Source organism: Callorhinus ursinus, unplaced genomic scaffold (genome assembly GCF_003265705.2).
Source record: "Callorhinus ursinus isolate GAN/ISIS: 27379988/994484 unplaced genomic scaffold, GSC_fseal_2.0 scaffold12, whole genome shotgun sequence".
NCBI lineage: Eukaryota > Metazoa > Chordata > Mammalia > Carnivora > Otariidae > Callorhinus > Callorhinus ursinus.
In genome coordinates this window covers 43,683,887-43,703,227 of record NW_027397074.1, presented here as the reverse complement: position 1 = coordinate 43,703,227, position 19,341 = coordinate 43,683,887, and the positions used below count along the sequence as shown (strand labels likewise).

At 42.7% G+C, this 19,341-nt stretch overlaps 1 protein-coding gene and 1 non-coding gene across 2 annotated transcripts in view; both read left to right on the top strand.

Moving 5' to 3' along the window:
* The window catches only part of JAZF1 (JAZF zinc finger 1), a 325,709-nt gene that overhangs the window by 54,028 nt on the left and 252,340 nt on the right, over positions 1–19,341 (top strand). The gene's annotated exons all lie outside the window — the stretch shown is intronic.
* On the top strand, positions 6,534–6,636 carry LOC112825375 (U6 spliceosomal RNA). The gene has a single exon (XR_003208673.1). It is a non-coding gene; the product is annotated as a U6 spliceosomal RNA (small nuclear RNA).

Sequence of the window (19,341 nt, the reverse complement as noted above, 5' to 3'; positions counted from 1 at the left end):
AACTGTAATCATTTTTCCTTTATAAAAGGATGGGGACTTAAATCATATTTTCGTGCAGGCCTCACAAATTGTGGGTTAACAACAACAACAAAAATTAAAGCAATCGTCCCTGTTTCCTAATTGCACCTTTGCAGTGTGGTGACTAATAATTAGAATATTAGTCACTATTCAGAAAGTGACAGACAGCTGATGAAGCATTCAGCTGCATTTTGTTTCTTTTTGTTTTTCCATGGTTTGTGGGCTAGACCAGGTTCTGTCCTTTATGCAGTGAAATTAAAATTTTCATGACTTTATTTTACATAATAGACTCCTGCTCTTATGAGGAGAAAATACACTTTTAGGTAATGTAAATGCCTCTTTGAACCAATCCACTGGGCAGGTGTATTTAAATTGTAATGATGTTTTGCAGTTTAGCATTTTGTAGTATTGATCTGGTCAAAATGCTCATTAAAAAAAGCAAAATTAGTTCCTATTCACATCTGTTTCACAGTATTTCAATTGCTTTATTTGGGTGATGCATACAAGTGCATCTGGGTCTTCAGCTTAGCTAAAATGGTGATCTTGCCCATTTTCTAAGGGCCAAATAAAGCAAATTGGGATCCGCTTTCCTATTTTATACTCTGGTCTTTTGGATCTGAAGGTCTAGTGCAAAAGAGGATATGGAATTTGGAGGCAGATAGCCCTGGAGGCTCAGCCTTCTCTGTGACTCTGCCTCAGTGTCCTCATTGGTCAAATAAAGAAGGAAGTACAGCAGCAGTGGGGAGCTGATGACACATCGGATTGCAAAGGGTGGGTGGGGTGGGAAGCGGATACTTGTGGGTACTTGGCAAAAACATTCCTTCCCGTTCTCTCAAGAACTGCTGGGGCACTCTGTTGGTTAGCTAGGGCTGCTATAACAAAATACCACAGACTGGTTGGCTTAAAGAATAGAAACGCATTTTCTCACGGATGTTCCAGATCAAGGTGTGGGCAGGGTGGGTTTCCTCGAGACCTCTCACCTGGGCGTGCAGGTGGCTGCCTGCCCTTCCTTCTATGTGTGTCTGTGTCCCAGTCTCCTCTTCTGGGATCAGGTCGCAGTTAGATTACAGCCCATTCTAAGGGCCTTATTTAACATAACCACCTCTTTAAAGGCCCTGTCTCCAAATGTAGTCACATTCTGAAGTTCTGGGAGTTAGGACTTCAACATATGAATTTTGGGGGGGGGATGGGGCACAATTCAGCCCATAACAGCCACTAACCAAGAAGCTGTACGTGGCACATTGCTGTCTCTAGTCGCTCGGTTTGGGTCCTACTCTGGTGAAAACAGCTGAGACATCAACTGAAAAGGAGTCAGGAAGTGAGGTTCTTTGGTTATGACTTTTCTGGTTAGGTCAGAGTTGATCAGAAACAGTAGTACTCAATGCCCCCGCCCTTTTATTTTTGATTCTTATTTCAACCTTTTTGGATATACTTTTTTTTTTTTTTTTTTTTTAATGTAAGCTCTACACCCAGCATGGGGCTTGAACTCACAACCCTGAGTTCAAGAGTCACATGCTGTACCAACTGAGCCACCTGGGCTCCCCTTTTTTAGATATATTCTAAGGCCAGTTTTCATGACCTTAGTATACATGAGGATCTTCAACCTTAGGATCTTAAGATCCTTATTTTAACCCTCCATTGTTGCTAAATGTGGATATACAAGGTGTCGACGATAGGGCTAAATGTCCATTTAAAAAGGACATTGTAGAAAAATATTTGGTTCTGGATGGCTGGAGGGGACCAGGTTTTGGGGCCAGTACACAAACAAGCGATTGAATTCAGTGACCCAAGGCACTGTAGAGAAGGTCTCTCATTCATTCAGCTAATACTCTGCCTGCTATGTGCCCCTGGGCTAGTCCCTGTGTTTACAGTGATAACTGAGGAGTCCTGGTCCCTGTTCTTAGGGAGCTTATAGTCTAGTGAGGAGATAGACTTTAATCAAATATTATCAGCGTTCAACATTATAGCTCTGACAAGCGCAGGGAAGGAAAGTCCTGTGAGACTTTGAGGGTGAATAATGGTGGGGCTCAGGGATGGCGTTCCTGGTTCAACTGAGATCTGAAGGCTGGGGAGGCTTATGGGGAGCAGTAGAAGCTGTGGGGCTGGGGTCAGTCATGAGTTGGAATATGGGCAGGAACATTTCAACACCACAGAGGCATATGCAAAGGCCCTGAGGCAGAAAGGGACTTAACATGGAAGGCAGAAAGTGAGAAAAGGGCAGTATAGCTAGAGGAGAGAGTTATGGAAGGTTATGGTGGGAGATGTAGCTGGGAAGTCTTCTAAGAAGACTGGAGGAGTTGGGAAAGGCTTCCTAGGAAAGGGACTTCTGTATCTTTCCATATAAATACACTTGAGTTCTTCTGGTAGAGAAGGAGAAGTATGTTTAGACACAGAATATCAGTAACTTGGTTTGTTTAGTATGGCTTGAACGTCACTTATATGAAGGAACCCCATCATTCCAGTTGATGGAAGTTTGTACTTCAGTGGGTTCAGGCTAACTAGGAGTTTACTAGATTTGCAGTTTTGAGATGTATCTGCCTACATCTATGCAGGGACTCATTAAATAGCGAATGAAGGAATGAACAAATGAACGAATGAATGCTGTGTTACTGAGCCTGTGGTGTTGGTGGGTGGTGCGCCAGGGTTGACGTAACCTTAGAGGCAGTGATTCACCGGTGTTTCATCTGCTCGGGTCTGTGGCTGGCTAATAGAAGCCTGGCTGCACTGACATGTCAGGCCCCCCATCTGTCTCCTCCTCCTCCTGTGTGAGACCTGAGAGGATCCTTTAAAGACCGATCACTGGCCCAGCATCACCCTAGTTTCCTGAATCAGTCCCAGCTTGAGGCAGGGGAGAACAGAAAGAGTTCCAGCCCATGGTCTGGATCAGCCGTTGTTGTTAGACTGACCTGGGTCATGGTGGCCCAGTTTGGGTCAGTGAGGTTCAGATGATCACAGAAGCTGAGCTGCAGAGCGTGTTCCAGACATGGTGGGCAATCCAAACTGATTGGAAGATGTCCTGTCTGAGTGGGAGGAAAAGCTGCACCCGGAGAGAGGGGAGGGGGTACAGGAGAGACAAGTCTGGCAGCTCTCTCTGACAGAGTGGTGTCGTGTGGTCTGCGTTCAGGCATGAATCTGTGTTTCCTTCCCCCAAAGAAGCTAAAATCAGGAAGAAGAAGATTTTGGAGCTTAGAATATTTTTCTTTTTCTGCTTTTAACAATTCGTTTACTTAGAAACAAACAAGGCTACTTGCTAGCTGCTGTTAGGTGGGAAGTTTCTATATTTCAAAGGTTCTCATTAATGTAAGGAATATTCTTTGATCTTGAAAACCAGGATTTTCTTCCCACCAAACTATCCTTCCAGGTCCAGAGATAATTTGAGAGACAACTGTTGGTGGCTTCCAAGGCTATGGGATTTGGCTGTACCAGAAGACCACGACATCGAGGGATTATTTTAAGTTGGGGGCACAGCTTTCCTTGTGAATAATGGAACAGCTGCCTAAAACAACACGTGAAGGGCAATTACCTCCAGTCTAATTTGATGACCGTGGGCTTCATAATCTGTGGTCAATTAAGTACTCTCCGTCCTTCTGGGCCCCCTGAGGAAACAGACAGGAGCCACTCTTATCTACATTGACCACATGTATATGACTGCGTCTGTTAAATTTGACTTTTTTCAGCTCAAGCAAAGGGCAAACTGGCCTTTCATTTGTAGGAGATTCAGGAAACATTACTGAGCACCACTGCCATTTCAGTAGGTAGGAGGAATGGGAGGAAGGGATCACACGTGCCTCTTTGAATTCTGTGTGAATAGTGTGGGGGGAATGACATGGCGGTGATAGGGGATAGGAATGGGGCTCACGCCAAAAATCCTGGCGTTCCTACATCATGCTACATCTCCTTGCTTTGTAGATGACATCTGGACTCCACTAGGCCGTTCCAAATTGTACTTATCACAGGACTGTGCTGATTTTGCACTTGTAGATAACTTTTAATTAGCTCCATGAACCTCTACCTTTGTGCTCCTGCTGTTACCAGCACTCTCCCTCAGAGAGCTCTCTGGTTCCCCGCAGGGGCGGCTCCCCGGCCAGGGCAGAAGGTCAAGCGTTGATATGGCAAGCTAAAGGAAGCCCTGGATTTCATGGGGGCAGAGGGAGAGCAGTCTAGAGTCTGGAAAACCTAGGAGCTTAGGGTCTCCTTGTTTAGCATCACTGAGATTTCCAGCTACGGGCAGGCAGTAGACAGTTGGAAAGAGGGCAAACATATTCATTCAGCAAATTGTCAGACAGCTTGGGAGCACGTGCGTGGATCCCAGGAGGAAAGAACTGCATGCAAGAAGCTGTTCAGCCATCTTCCTCCATCCCTAGGGACAAAGAAAAGGATGCCTGCCAGTCTACAATTCATATTGATTCACTTTTTTTTTTTTAAGCACTTGATACTATGACTTAACCTCCCTAAGCCTCAACTTTCTCAGGAAGCAAAATTGGTTTGATGAACTGGTGTCAGACATTTCCTTTGGCAGTAGTGTTCTGTGATTATGGAATCCTACCAGGAAGTGCAAAGGAGAAAACAAGTATCTGGTCTTCAGAGACCTCTGTTCTAATTAGGGAGTTTCATGAAACCCATGAAAAGAAAACACACCCACACCCCCAGAAGCACTGTTGAAGATAAAGAAAGACTGTTGGTCCCTGCTGTGGGCGTCGTTGCCCAAGAAAATCTTTAGCTAAGTTGGAGGGTTTGGATTGAGTGTTTTGGGGTGGGCAGGGGTTAGAGGGCAGGGAAAGGAGAAAGCTTTCAGAGCAGGAAGTGAGAGGGAGTGAGTGGGACATAGGGAAAAAGCATCTGTCTTGCTCACTACTGGATCCAGTAGGTAGTAGGGTTTTTTAAGGTATCGTTGAAAATGTAATTATATCAAAATATAACTTCTGGTATAGATTTATTTATAGATAATGTTTATAATTATCTAGGAGACTAGTAGGGTGAAGGGCTGGAAAAAATAGGTTAAGATAAGATTAAATAGGAGTTTTGTCCGTTCAGTGATATGTCCCAAATGCCTAGAATCATGCCTGGCCGAAAGGGGGGGACTCAATAAATATTTGTCGAGTGAATGAAATGATCAGTGACATGGTTTCAGGCTGTTGCTGAAATAATGGGGAACACTGGAGGTTTTGGTACCACTTGGGAAAAGTACATGGCAATTGTTTGTAGAATCGTTTGTAAATGGGAGAGTGAGGAAAGAAGGGAATCAGTGAAGAGTGTATAAAGTAGGCACAGGCTCCTGGTCATGAGGACAGTCTGAGGTTGGAAACAAACGGGAAGGGCGGTATGGAGGAGATCCCAGAGAAGTACTCGGTGGGTGGCTGTCGAAGGGTGTGGACAGAGTCAGAAGATGCCTATGATGTAAGGGGGTGTGAAGGAGTCCCAATAAATTGGAAAATAATAATAGTATTGATACAGATGGGAAAAGATAGAGTTTTGTTGGAGGGGAGGGGCAGTAGGCATTCATGGTTAGTTTTAGGTACTTAGGTATGATCCGGGGGTGAATTGCCTTCATCAGGCATTTGCAAATTAAAAAAAGGTTGAAATTCAAGAGCATCATCTCAGGGCCAGAGATGAGGTTTGTGAGTCTTTCTCCTGAGTCTGCAGGCTGACATGGGAGGCAGCAGCTTGAGGGGAGGGGCGATGTTGGGAGGCAGGGAGGCTACCCAGAAGTAGCATGAGTACAGCCTCTGCGTTCACAGGGCTCTTGGCTTCCACTTCAGCTCTGTTTCTTTTAGAAGCATCACAAAGGTTGGGGCGCCGGGGTGGCACAGGAGGTTAAGTGCCCCATTCTCGGTTTTGGCTCAGGTCGTGGTCTCAAGGTTGTGGGATCGAGCGCCGCGTCAGGCTCTGTGCTCAGCACAGAGTCTGCTTGAGATTCTCTTTGCCTCTCTCCCTAACCCCCCCCCCCCCGCTCACTCTCTAATAAATAAATTAAAAAAAAAAAAAAAGAAACACCACAGAGGTCTCAGAAGTTATGCTTCATTCCTGTCTGGGGGAGCTTTTACTCCATAGGATCCTCCTGACCCACTTCCCCAGCATTTCCTTTATTTCCTATGTAGGATCATTTTGTTGCTGTCATTTTTTCTGATACTATTATCCCCTATGTAAGATTTTATAATTCATGTCTACTACATGAGCATCCCTTATGTAGGAACTGATCCCCTTGCAATTTTTGAAGGATATGCTGCTTATAACTCTGTGTGTGTGTGTGTGTGTGTGTGTGTAAATCTCTTAGAAACTGAACTCTGATAACTAATTTTACAACCTCAAGTGGCAGGGAAATATGTGCAGTATGCATTGATTGGATAAAACTTGAAGGATGCTGATATACATGATAGGAATTAATACTGGAGTAGAAGAGCATTTTCCATAAAATACTATACCTTTCTCATTTTTACCTTAAAAATTCCAGTTTAAACTTTTGAATAGAAATAATTGGGAATGTTAAGTCCTTGTTAAAGAATATTATTTCTCATGTTTGTTTCAGCAGCACATATACTGAAATTGGAACATTACAGAGAAGATTACATGGCCCTGTGCAAGGATGATATGCAACTTTGTGAAGCGTTCCATATTTCTGTTTTTTTTTAAAGATTTTATTTATTCATTTGACAGAGAGAGAGAGCACAAGCAGGGGAAACAGCAAGCAGAGGGAGAGGGAGCTCTATCCCAGGACCCTGGGATCATGACCTGAGCCGAAGGCAGACGCTTAACTGACTGAGCCACCCAAGCGCTCCTATTTCTATTTACCTTTATGAAAATGCAAAAAAAAAAAAAAACCCAAAAAATCACTATTCTCTTTTCTAGCTGAGGTGGACCAGATAGTTTCTGAACTGTTTTTCTAGGCTTTTTTTCTCCTTTCTTTTTTTTTCATAAATCTTTTGAATGTCACATTTGTGAGCATATAGAATGAACTTGGATAAACCAGAATTCTGTCATTGATGAGAGTTTTGCCAAACTTTTTCTTTTTAAAGATTTTTTTAAGTTGTCTCTACACGCAATGTGGGGGGCAAACTTAAAACCCTGAGATCAAGAGTCACATGCATTACCAACAGAACTAGCCAGGCACCCCCAAAATCTGATACTGTATTGTATTTACTTACTTACTAATAAGCTTTACAGCCAACATGGAGCTTGAACTCACAGCCCTGAGATGAAGAGGTACAGAGTTTTGCCAAACTTTAATTTTGGTATATTGCTTGCCTTTTAAACATACTATTGTGAAAAATAATTTAGCAACTTCCAAACTGTAAACTTCTCAATGACAGTTTGCATCTGTATATCTCTTCAAGTCAAGCGTCTGTTGAAAAGATACTGATGATGTGGGAGGAAGGACAGTGCTGGGTGAATGCAGTTTCATGAAACTCGGCAGTTTCCATAAATAAACTGAATAGTGTAAATTGTATTTACCTCTCTGGTGTCTAGACTAAAGAACTAGAACCATAAATTTATAAAAATCCAGGTTGCTATCTACACAAATAGAAAAGTATTTAAAAATTATGTTTCCAGTGGGATAATGATGAAATATTTAGTATATGGTATTGGGCCAAGTGGGTGGGTATCTGGAGAAAGATGAGGTTGGTTCTTTATCTCCTACCATTCAAATAAGCTCTACCTTGATTTAGTTCATTTTATATGATGATTACTGTGATATTCAAAAGAATGATGACAAAGGAGGAAGAAATCAGGAAGGCAGTTCATAAAATGTCTAGTCTACCTCAGTTGGAAAAAGTGAAAAATGATATTTCTAACAAGTATTTCAAAAGATGGGTATGTATTCATATCTGCTAAAATCAAAAGGATTAGAGGGGTGCCTTGATGGTTCAGTTGGCTAAGTGTCCGACTCTTGATTTCGGCTCAGGTCGTCATCTCGGGATCACAAGATCAAGCCCGGTGTTGGGCTCTGCACTCAGCCAGGAGTCTGCTTGAGATTCGCCCTGCCCCCCTGCCTCCCCACCGAGCTGGTGGACATGCGCTGTCACTCTCTCAGATAAATAAATCTTAAAAATAAATAATAAGTAAAATCATACAAGGACTAGAAAAAACATGGGTAACTTCCTTTATAACTTTGAGGAAGGCCTTTTTAGTATGACTTAAAATTCAAAAACCATAAAAGAAAAAGATTGATTAATTTGGATAAAAACTTTACCTGGTAAAAACCACAATAAGTAAATTCAAAAGACAAATGACAGTCAGGGAAAAAAATATTTATAGTGGGCAAGGGGTTAATCTCTATATAAAGAGCTCCTACAAATGAGTAAGAAAATGACTGGTAGATCAATAGAAAAATGGGCAAAGGACATGATCACAGAACATGAAAAACACAGAACACTTATCTTTATACCAAAGAAAAGATTTCCAGTCTCCAACATAAGAGAAATGCAGATTTAAACTGTGTTGGAGTAGTACTTTTCACTTCATCAGATTGGCAAAAATTCTAAAGTGTGATAATTATATATTGTTGACCAGATGTGGAAAAATTGTCATTGTACCTCTTGCGAGATTACAAAATAGCACAGCCCTTTTGAAGGCCAGTTTGGCAGTATCTATCAGGATTACAAATGCAATTACCCTTTGACCCAGCAATTTGGCTCTGGTAATTTTTCCCTGCAGGTACATCTGAATACATACAAAGTGACGTAGATGGGTTTTCATTAGACCATTGTTTGTATAATAGAAGAGATTGGAAACAATTCAAATATCCATTAGTAGAAGGCTGGTGAAATAAACTATGATCCATTCATACAATTGAATATTGTGTAGCATTTAAAGAAAACATGGAAACTCTTTATGCAGTAATATGGAAAGATCTTCAAGATAGGTGATTAAATGAAACAAGCCAAGTACAGAACAGAGTATGTAGGATGCCACCTTTGGTGTAAAAAAGGGACAAAATCAGGGTCTACATTCATATCTGCTTGTATTTGTATGAAGAAACATTGAAAGGATAAACAAAAGAAACTCAGTAGAAATGGTTGTCTTTAATGGGTGGGTGGGGAATGGGGTAGATAGAAAAACGGTAGGAGCAGTACTGTTTGTTAGATACCCTGTTGTATTTTTATTTGTGAACCATGTGAATTATTGCCTCTTCAAAATAAAAAGTGGGGTGCGTGGGGGGCCCTAGTTGGTTGAGTGGCCAACTCTTAGTTCATGATCTTGGGGTCCTGGGGGCCTTGGGATTGAGCCCCTACTCTGGCTCTGTGCTCAGTGGGTGTGAGCTTGAGGATTCTCTCTCTCCCTCTCCTGCTGCCCCACCCCCCTCTCAAATTAATACATTTTAAAAAACAAACCAAAACAAAACATGGGGCGCCTGGGTGGCTCAGGCGGTTAAGTGTCTGCCTTCGGCTGAGGTCATGATCCTGGTGTCCTGAGACGGGCTCCCTGCTTAGCGGAGAGTCTGCTTCTCTCCCCCGACCAACCCCCACCCCGCTCGCAAGCGGGCGCTCTGTCTGATAAATAAATAAAATCTTTAAAACAGAACAACAAGTTACATATTTGTAAATTGGCATTTCAGTGGCAGTTTAGCAAATGTTCAGGGGCTGGAAATACCTGTCCAGAGCTTTATCATCCCTTGTTTGGACTCTTGGCTACGGTCTCCTAAGTGGGTTTTGCATTTGGTTTATCTAGAGCTGTCTGTCCAGTATGGTAACCACGGGCCACATCTGGCTTCCGAGCACTTGAAATGTGGCTTACCCAATTTTGGATGTGCTGTTGAGTATGCCAGATCTAGAAGACATAGGACAAGGAAAAAAGAATGTGAACTATCTCGTTAATAATTTAAAAAAATATTGACTATATGTTGAATGATAGTAGTTTGGATTTGGGGGTTAAAATATATTATTAAATTAACATCACTTGTTTTTTCTTACTTTAGATGTGGCTACTAAAAAATTTAAAATTATATATCTGGCTTGGCTCTGTGGCTCACATTTTATTTATTTATTTATTTATTTTTTGCACGGCACTGATATAGAGTCCTGTCTACCCTTGGCATGTCTGCTAGAACTACTTTCTTAAAAAAAGAAAAACAAAAAACCAACTGAACATGCTTTAAAACCTTCATTGACTCTGAGATGCCTATAGAGACCCTTTGTAATAGTCTCTGAGATGCTTCTTTTACCAGCTCCCCACCTCCCTTCACATACAAACACTGCTTCTCTTCACTGCTTAGACTGCAGGCTCCTTCATAAATGTGAATCTTTGAATGCCCTGTCCCTTCTGCTTGCAATGTTTCTGAACCTCCATTTCATTGCCTTGAGAACTCCCTACTCATTTTGTAAAGCTAGTTCCTGTGGCCCCTTCTTTGATGAAATCTCCCTAGTTCCTCTGTCCTGTTTCCTTCTAGCACTTGGTGTCCCTTTGTGTTCTCCCACTTATCACCTAATACTGCCATTAATTTTTTCAAGGTATTGTCTCCCTCACCACACTGTGAGCTCCTCAGGGTCAGAACTCATCATCTTTGTATTCCCACAACCTGAAACTGACAGGAAATAAACTTCAGAAAGTCACTAGGAAGATGAGGCTGGTTGCGTTTTGTTGAGAGCACACCATGCCCCATTTGCCTGGCTGGTGCTTCTATTTGTCTGGTCTTTAGATTAACAAAGGCAGGTTCAAACCCCGTGGGTCTTCTCTTAGTTAAGAATAGGCCTCTTTGGAATTTTCTAGTTTTAATTAAACAGGCAGAATATTACAAACTGCAGAGACATCAGTAGCACCAAACCCACAGTGAGTCCCAGTTTTCAGGGCTGTGTTCAGACTGGAAAGCTGAGAGGTGTTTGTGTTCAGTCAGAGAGCAGAAATCTCTGGCCTGGCCATGTGCCTGTGTTTCCAGAAGGTAAAGGTGGCAGGTGGCCAGGAGGTGAAGGTGCCAGTGGAGCCTGGCCAGCCACAAAAAGTCTGCGAGCCGGGGTAATGAAGTTCTCCACGGTTTTGTCCGCGGGCTCTTTACTTCGGTGATCGTCTCTATGCGAAGTCGTTGCTGCCTGTTAAGATTTCCATCATCCTTCTCTTCTGCTTGTGAGGACTTGAGCTTTTGCTTGAAAGAGAAAAGAGTAATAAATGGAATATTCAGGATCTGTGAGGCAAAGAGTTTTTGGAAGGAAAAAGAATTTTGCAAGAAACTTCTCTCCTTCGTCGAGTAACTGAAAGGGCTCAGGTTTACACCCAGACTGTAGAAGCTTCCTTACCATTGTCCGGAATCTGTTTATTTCTTATATTCGGCAGAGCTTCCTGTGCAGCTCTCATACGTCCGTTGAATGAGGAGTTCTTTCTTTGGCAAAACTTTGAGGGCTGGCAGGGTAGGAGAAAGCACAGGGTCTTCAAGGGGCTAGAAAAACATGTCTGAACCCAGAATTGCCACTTACCTACTAGCGTGAGCATAAGCAAGTGACGTCACCTCTTTTAGATGCATTTTCGGTAGAATGAGATTATCAACACCTCCTGGGTTGTGAGCATTACAAGAGGCGAATGAATGCTGGTGCCTAACATGGTGTCTGGCACAAAGTGAGTTTTGGTAAGTAGCATTTGTAACTCCAGTATGAATAGAGATTTTCTTTTGCAACTGTCTGGTGTTGAATCAGCACACGATCACGCCCGAGGCAGAAGAGTGTGTCTGTTCATAGCTGTGCCGGAATGTGGTGATCGTCCCACAGTGGCAGCCCTCACTAGCTTGCTCTTCGGAGCCTCACCATCACCTCAGGGATGGAGCCGGTGGGTAAGGGGTCCTAACTTTGCCATTAGTTAGTCCCACAAGCATTCACTCTATCTCCTCGGCCGTGAGTCTCCTTGTTTGTGAAATGAAGGTATTGATGGTCTCCGTGTCTACAGTGTTCCAGCTCTGTCTGCATAAAGCAGTGGAAGCGGCCCGTGGGTGGTTATACCCCATTGTTTTTAGGGTAGCAGTTCACTGGGTTGGACTCCGTCCGAGAACCTAGAAACGGCACAGCAAGTTGTGCTACCTCCGAACAGCCCCAAACTGGAGGATGGTTCCCCTTCGCCTTTGGGGTTCTATCTCAAGGCCAAAGTCTGCTTTCTGGGCTCCATTCCCCACAGTCTGCTCTCACCTTCTCTTGAAAATCCACCTGGCTACAGATGCTCACTTTTTTCCTGGGGAGGAGATCTGTTCCTCATCACTCTTCTGACAAGAGAAAGAATAATCTTTTCTAAGAGGAAGATCATCATCAGGCTTTTTCTGAAAAGTAACTTTTGTGCTTAGTAAACATTTTTATGAGCGTCCTGCTTTCTGTTTGGCACTTGAGGTCCGGGTGTTTGGCCTCCTCTCCTTCCTCCCTGCTTCCCCATCTTATCTGACTGCGCACCTTGAGGGGCCCATCCTTCATTCTCCTTTGAGATACATGAACACAGTACTTTGTATGCCTTATGACCAGATAATTCGAGCTGGCAGTAATCAAGATTTGGGGCTGATTATCATTAAAGGGTAATTTCATTGCTCTTCATGATTGGTCTTGCTTAAACTCACTATTGCATTTCTTTTGTCACAAGATTAAAAAAGACAAAAATGCTCTTGGCAATGAACTTTGGAAAACAGGTTTCTTACATTCGGTTCTTTTTCAAACCAATTTTACAAATTTCCAGTGTGCCTTTATTAATGTAATGATTTGCCTGCTTTATATTACATATTCAAAATAAAAGAGAATTGAAACAGTTCATTATTGAAATGAATATTACAAAAACAGCATCTGGTTTGAATAATGAATTTTTTTGTCCAAGTTTTGCCTTATTGAATGAAACTAATAAAACTGTCCTTGATTGTTGTATCATTGACTTCTCTGTCACTAGCGTTTGGTTCTTTTCAGTTGCCCACTTGGAGGCCAGTAAGGTTTCTTTCAGAAAGTTCTTTCCTCATAGTACTTGTTTTAAATAACTCTTGGACAGCCCCTTTTCTGTCACCAGCTGGGTGGAGGTGATGATACCCCTTGATCACAAAATCATAGGTTTGGAACATTTCAAGTGTCTTCTCCACCAGTCAAGCTTTTGGAACAAGAGCAAAGTGAAAAAAAAAAGAGCTCTAGAGTTAGAATGATTGAAGATCAGATGTTGGTATCACACCATAATTTCCATACAACTCAGGGGCAGCTGTACCCAACTTGTTTCTACCCTGAATCCGGATGCTTGCAGAGATCTAGTGGTGCCTGATAATGATAATACTATGTGGAGGGCACCAAACCAGTACCACTACCCTTGCTGATAACACACATGCACACAACATGCACGGATACAGCCTTAGGAAGTCTCTGGAAGGTCAATACATTTTTTTGCTATTAGGTTTTCTGATCCACAGGTATCCGTATGCACAAAGCACTTTCAGATTCATTATTTGATTTGACTTTCAGAAAACCACTTTAAGATGGATAGGGAAGATTCTATGATACCTCTTTTACTAAAGAGGAACCTCCTCAAAGAAGTACTATGACTTTAGTCAAAGACATATAGCTGCCATATGGTAGGAAGGAATGATATTTTATAAAGGCCTACTTTTACATTTTATCACAAAGCCTGTATGACATGCAAGGATAATGCTATACTACATATTCCTTTTTAAAAATTTTCAATTCAATTTAATTAACATAGAGTATATTATTAGTTTCAGAGGTAGAGTCATACATTTCACACAACTCCCAGTGCTCATTACATCACGTGCCCTCCCCAGTGCCCATCCCCCAGTTACCCCATTCCCCTTACCCCCCTCCCCTCCAGCAACCCTCAGTTTGTTCCCTGTAGTTAAGTGTCTCTTATGGTTTGTCTCCCTCACTGTACTACACATTCTACTTCAATAAAAAGCTGAATGAACGAATGAACAAATGAAGAAACAAATAAACCCCTAGCAAACAAAACAAAACACTAAAGGGAAATAAATTCAGTAGCCAGATAGTAAAAACATGGAAGCAAATAAGTATTTTCTGTGTATTACTTCCTCACCTATAGTTAGGTTTGCAATGGTGCAGGCAGGCTTATAGTAGATTTGAAAGAAATTTTTGAATTTCATTGAATTAGCATTACTTACCTAAATAGAAAAGTCCAAGAATATTCCTTTTTCTATGAATACTTTGTTATGTGGATTGTTACCAAACATGAAGCCCATGGAGACAATCAATTCCCTACTTTCTTCAACCAGGTGTAGTTCCCTGTTACACGAGAGCCTTTGGGAAGCTGTAGGCAAAATCATGGTGGTTGTACATCTCATCAAGTAGATCTCAAGCATTCTCCCTACTCAACTTAAAAAAAAAAAAAAAGCCAAAACATATTACCAGGTGTGTTTCCTGCTGCACTCTTCGCAAGAATAAAGGGAAGACAGAGAAACCTGGGCTGGAACTGAAAGCCTGCCAGGCAAGGCTCATGGGTGAGAGCATGATCTCAGGTAGCTGTCTGGCAACTCTGTGGCTGGCCATGTGGGCACACCATCAAATATTGATCTTTCAGGACATTGGGACAAGAAGTACATCCCTTTCTCAACTTAACAGAACTCTACCTTCTTTGAGAATGCTGGAACCCTTGGTCTCTTAGTTTTCTCTTAAGCTTTCTAATTATAGATTGTGTTTTCCTCTTAATCATGCTTTTTAAATTCTAGCTCTTCAGGAGCCAAATGGATGTTTGCCTTTTTACTAATTAATATTTGTGATGTGGAAGTGTTCCTTAAAAACTATCTAGTATACTTTGTGATTTAACCTTTGCGGCTTCATCTTAGGTTCTTTCCTGATGACACTCAGTTGGATCCTACTTGTAAATTCACTTAGGCCTTTTAAGATTCCAGGCCTCAAAGTCCTGTCTCTTTTGAGTTGGCCCATTCTTTCTTCATTGTTTGGCCCAGTTTGGCCATCAACAGATGAGGCAGGGTAAGCACTCTCCATCCTATGTTTCTCATGGCTGATTCCTAAGCAGGGTTTGGCAGAGACGGAATCATGAATGGACAAGGTTCTGATTTGGTAGCCGATTGACAGGGTTTGGGTCCCAGTTCAGCCACTCGTTTGCTGTATTCTCTAGGACAAGTTGGTTAATTTGTACACACCTTGGTTTCCTTGTATGTAAAGTGAGTTAAGTAATACCTATTTCACAGTGTTGTTAAAGATTGATTGAGATGGCATCGTCGGAAGTGCTTTATAAAGTGTTTATTTACTAATATTATTGCAGACAGGAGAGAGATTGATATACATAGAGAGGGTGCTTAGATTATTATCAGATGAATCATGTAGGAAAGGTAGGATGTCAGGATTTGCCTGAATAAGGAAAGGGATAAGCCATTCCCGATCAAGGCACCTCATGGGATGAACAGACCAGTGAGCTGCTGAGTATGTGAATGTTAGAGGAACAGAGAGAACTGGCAGGAAGGAGGGAAGACAAAGAACATGAGCTGGTTTAATGATCTTGGAATGATGAGAGATGAGCTCGGGAACCAAGGGTGTTGGCTCTCCTGTCACCAAAATGTAATAAAAAGGAGCATCATGGGGGAGGCTTCTACTTTGAAAGTAGGATGCTGATGACCTTGGAAACAGAATGTATTTGGCATCGTTGGAAAGGTAAACATGAAGAGAGGTTGGAAAGTTAATCCAACCAAGAAATGCCTCGGGCCCGGGTACAACTGTGTGCACTAGGGGAAAAGAGATGCGGAGAGCACAGGACCTGGCACCAAGTAAGTGCCGAGTAAATATTTGCTGAATTAGTAAACGGGCACAGTAAAGGTGGTATGGAGAACCAGCTGCAGAATTAAGGTGTAGTTTCGGGTTAGCTATCCCTCTGCCTTCTGCAAAAGCCTTTGTCCCAAAGAAAGGAGTCCTTGCATCCCACCCGAGTGAATCTCTACAGCCGGGGAGGGCATTGTTCAACCCCTACAGAGCATGTGTTCTTCTAGCTCAGTGAAGTGAGGTGTGCTGGGGTATATAAGCCTTTAAGTCTTACGTCTCTCTGTTTTAATTTGCAGGCCACTGTTCGTTTAATAAATCATCCCTATGAAATTGTTTTAGTTCTATTTTAGAATCTGGAAAGTGGAGCTTTGTGTGCATCCTTGACGGTAAACTTAGTATGTGTGTCCAGTGCTGGTAATGATGACTTTATACTCTTTCCTTTGACCCGCCATAGAGCGGCATTGTGCTCTGATGGTGTTGTAACCCCCGAGGTCAGTCATGCCCGATCTTCGCCTCCTTGGGCTGCCTGTGTTTTGCCTAATCTTGTGTCTTGTCTTATTTCTGCTGGTCTGCCCTGGTGGCCTCTGGCTTCGACTGCTGCGCTGTAATTTTTGGAATGAGAGGCAATTGAGCACTCGATCCCTTTATTCCTGGCTGCTTCATGCTACACCTGACGAGCCACATCCCCAGTTGAGATTTCATCGATCTAGAGTGAGAAGCACCGTGACTATAGGTAGCAAGAACGTTCTCTGCCCTCCACAGCCCTTTTCTTTCCTCTGGGTCGTCTGGCACAAAGGCGACCACTGTTCTTGGTTGCATTTTCGGCCCGTGACGTGGCTCGGCTCGGCTACAGTTCAACGTAGTATGTTAAACTAGACGGTTTGCATCGTGTGTTTGCCGCTTTTACAATATACAGAAGCGCTTCAAAAGACTGGTTGTAGAACTCAGCACATGAGGAGAAATGCCTCAGGAGACGTCACTCAGTAAGAGCTGGAAATGTACTCTCCAGGGACGGAGGTTTGTGGTTTGCTTGGTATTTGAGGGACAGATAAAAAAGCACACCTGTAAGACTGGGAGATTTAGGTGACAGATTAATTTGATGTTTGTAGCTTGAGCCATTTGGAACTGCTTCAGTTTAGATGCTTCTGCCGCAGTTAAAACGTTGTAGTCTCCTTTTCCTGAGACAAAGCAACTGGGGTATAATTTAAATAACTTTGCTAAGCCCGAAACCCAGTAACCCTCGGGTTTCTCCAGTCCCAGTCTGGGCTAGCCCACTAGACCACTGGGCCCCTGTGGAGGACAGAAGTGCAAACATGTGAACCTATATTTCCTAGGTTAAGGATAATTTTGTGTCTCTTGCTCACATAGAGTACAGTATTTCATAATGGCACATATGGTGTTCTGAGCTGAAAGAAGTATTTATATGGAGCCTCTCAGAGGTATGCCTGGTATGAAAACCATAAGTGATTTGCCTCACTGGTTTGTTTAAAATTCTCAAGCATAATGCTGAGCTAACATGGCTTTTATTCACTGGCTGTCCTTTACAGTGGAGGGAAAATGACCATGTGGTAAATGAAATAAATATACTAGACTTGATCCTCATAGCAAGAAAGGCCTGTAATGTTTATGTTAAAAGGTGATCCTCCGTTCCTTCTGCTTGGCAGAAGGCCTGGATGTATAATGAGGTATTAACATGTGTCAGATCTTGTTTCTCCCTAGAAACTGGTGTCGTCTCCTAACACTTGGGTTCTATTTATTGAAATGATGACACGCTGCCATGGGTGCGTTGATGCATACCTAGCCAGGTGCAAGTCTCCCAGAGAGGCTGATGGAGGGAGTGGCTAGCAGAACAAGAAGTCCAGATTTCCTGACTTGTGTGTGATGAAAAGATCAAATCCAACGTGGAGTCAAAAGCAAGTGAAAAAAAAAATCATTGCTGTTTGGAAGAAAAACATGTCATGTCAGCAATATTAGAGGATTTCTGTGTTTGTAATACTGTGATCTGATATGGATTCCTTCATTTTCTCTAGTTTCACTGTCATAAATAAAGCATTTCATACACTGAAGTAGACTCTAAGACACCATCCACATGGAGATTATTCTTTCTTTTAAAAGATTTTATTTATTTATTTGAGAGAGAGCACACAAGCACGAGTTGGGGGGGCAGAGGGGAGAGGGAGAAGCAGACCCCCCGCTGAGCAGGGAGCCCGATGCGGGACTTGATCCCAGGACCCCGGGATCATGACGTGAGCCGAAGGCAGACGCTCAACCGACTGAGCCACCGAGGTGCCCCCACATGAAGATTATTCCTAATGCCTGTTGAAATCCTCCACCTGTGCTTGGATTGGCTCTTAGCAGAACGGATCATGGACTTGCCTGTGTGTCCTTAAAAGTTTCCCATTACATCTCATTCTTCTTGGGGATGCATTGTTGCCCCTGAAAGAGAGTCCAGATGCAAAATAACTTGTTTTTTTGTTTTGTTTGTAATGAAGAAAAGAAAGCCAAGCTTGATGAGGATTAGACGCAGTATTCTCAACTAATTAGTCATTTACATAAAGTGAGAAAGGAAAGCTTTTCTGTAGCAACTTGTTAAATTCTTTTTGGTTAAAACTATCTTCGTGCTCCTTGGGTAATGCAGTCTCAATGTAATGATAGGAGGAGGAAGACGTCAGTCTTGGTATGTGGCTGACAAGCAAAATCTTAAAATTACGTTAAGTCTTAAAGGTCAGTTTTGATGATAGGGTCTTTAATAGGATATAATTTTATAAGTTGCTTTTTTCTAAAAGGGGCTGGAGGGAAGGTGATGGAAAGCCTCTTCTAAAACTCACAAGTGGAGCATGATGGGACTGTCTTACTTCACCTCTGCCTATTCCCTAACCTGAGCAGACCTCGTTGCTGGGATCAGGTGTTCGGGATGCACTTTTACCCACTTGAAAACCCTCACACGTTCGGCTCAATTAGATTAATTGCCTTTCTCACTGGGATTCACAATGCTTTGCAGTTTAGCTGCAGTAACTAAGTGTTAGTTTTGCAAACAGCAGGTACTATTATTGGCCTCTAAAGGGCCGTGGTTTCTTGGGAGCTCTTGGAGAGGAGTTTTAAACAATCATTCTAGCCAAGATGGAGTAGAGGTTAACAAATCTGTCTTCAAGCTGAGTTTTCTACTGGCTGTGAAACATTTGCATTTAGAAGAGAGTTCTAACTCTGTATCATTTCTGTTTGGTGCCTCCGAGAGTAATTCCGGGGTGTTATAATGAAACATGCTATTGTCTGTATCTCCTAGAGTTCATAGAGTATTTTGTTTACTCTTGATTTTCCGATGGAGGCCACTGAGCTGAACCCAAGCTTTTGTCCACTGAGAATTTACACAGAAGCCCGCCCTGGGGGCCTGCTTCTCCCTCTCCTCCCCGCTCGTGCGCTCTCTCACCGTCTCTGTCTTTTTCTCTCAAATAAATAAATAAAATCTTAAAAAAAAAAAAAAAGGAATCCACCACGGGTGAGACTTGATTGTATCATTAGGGCCAAGCAAAAGTCAAGGACAGAGTCCTGTCGCCCTGAGTTGTGTGCTGTGTGCAGGTTCAGCAGTGTTGCTGGGGCCACGGAGGGGGATTGGGCGCTGGCGCCGCGGAGGGGGATTGGGCGCTGG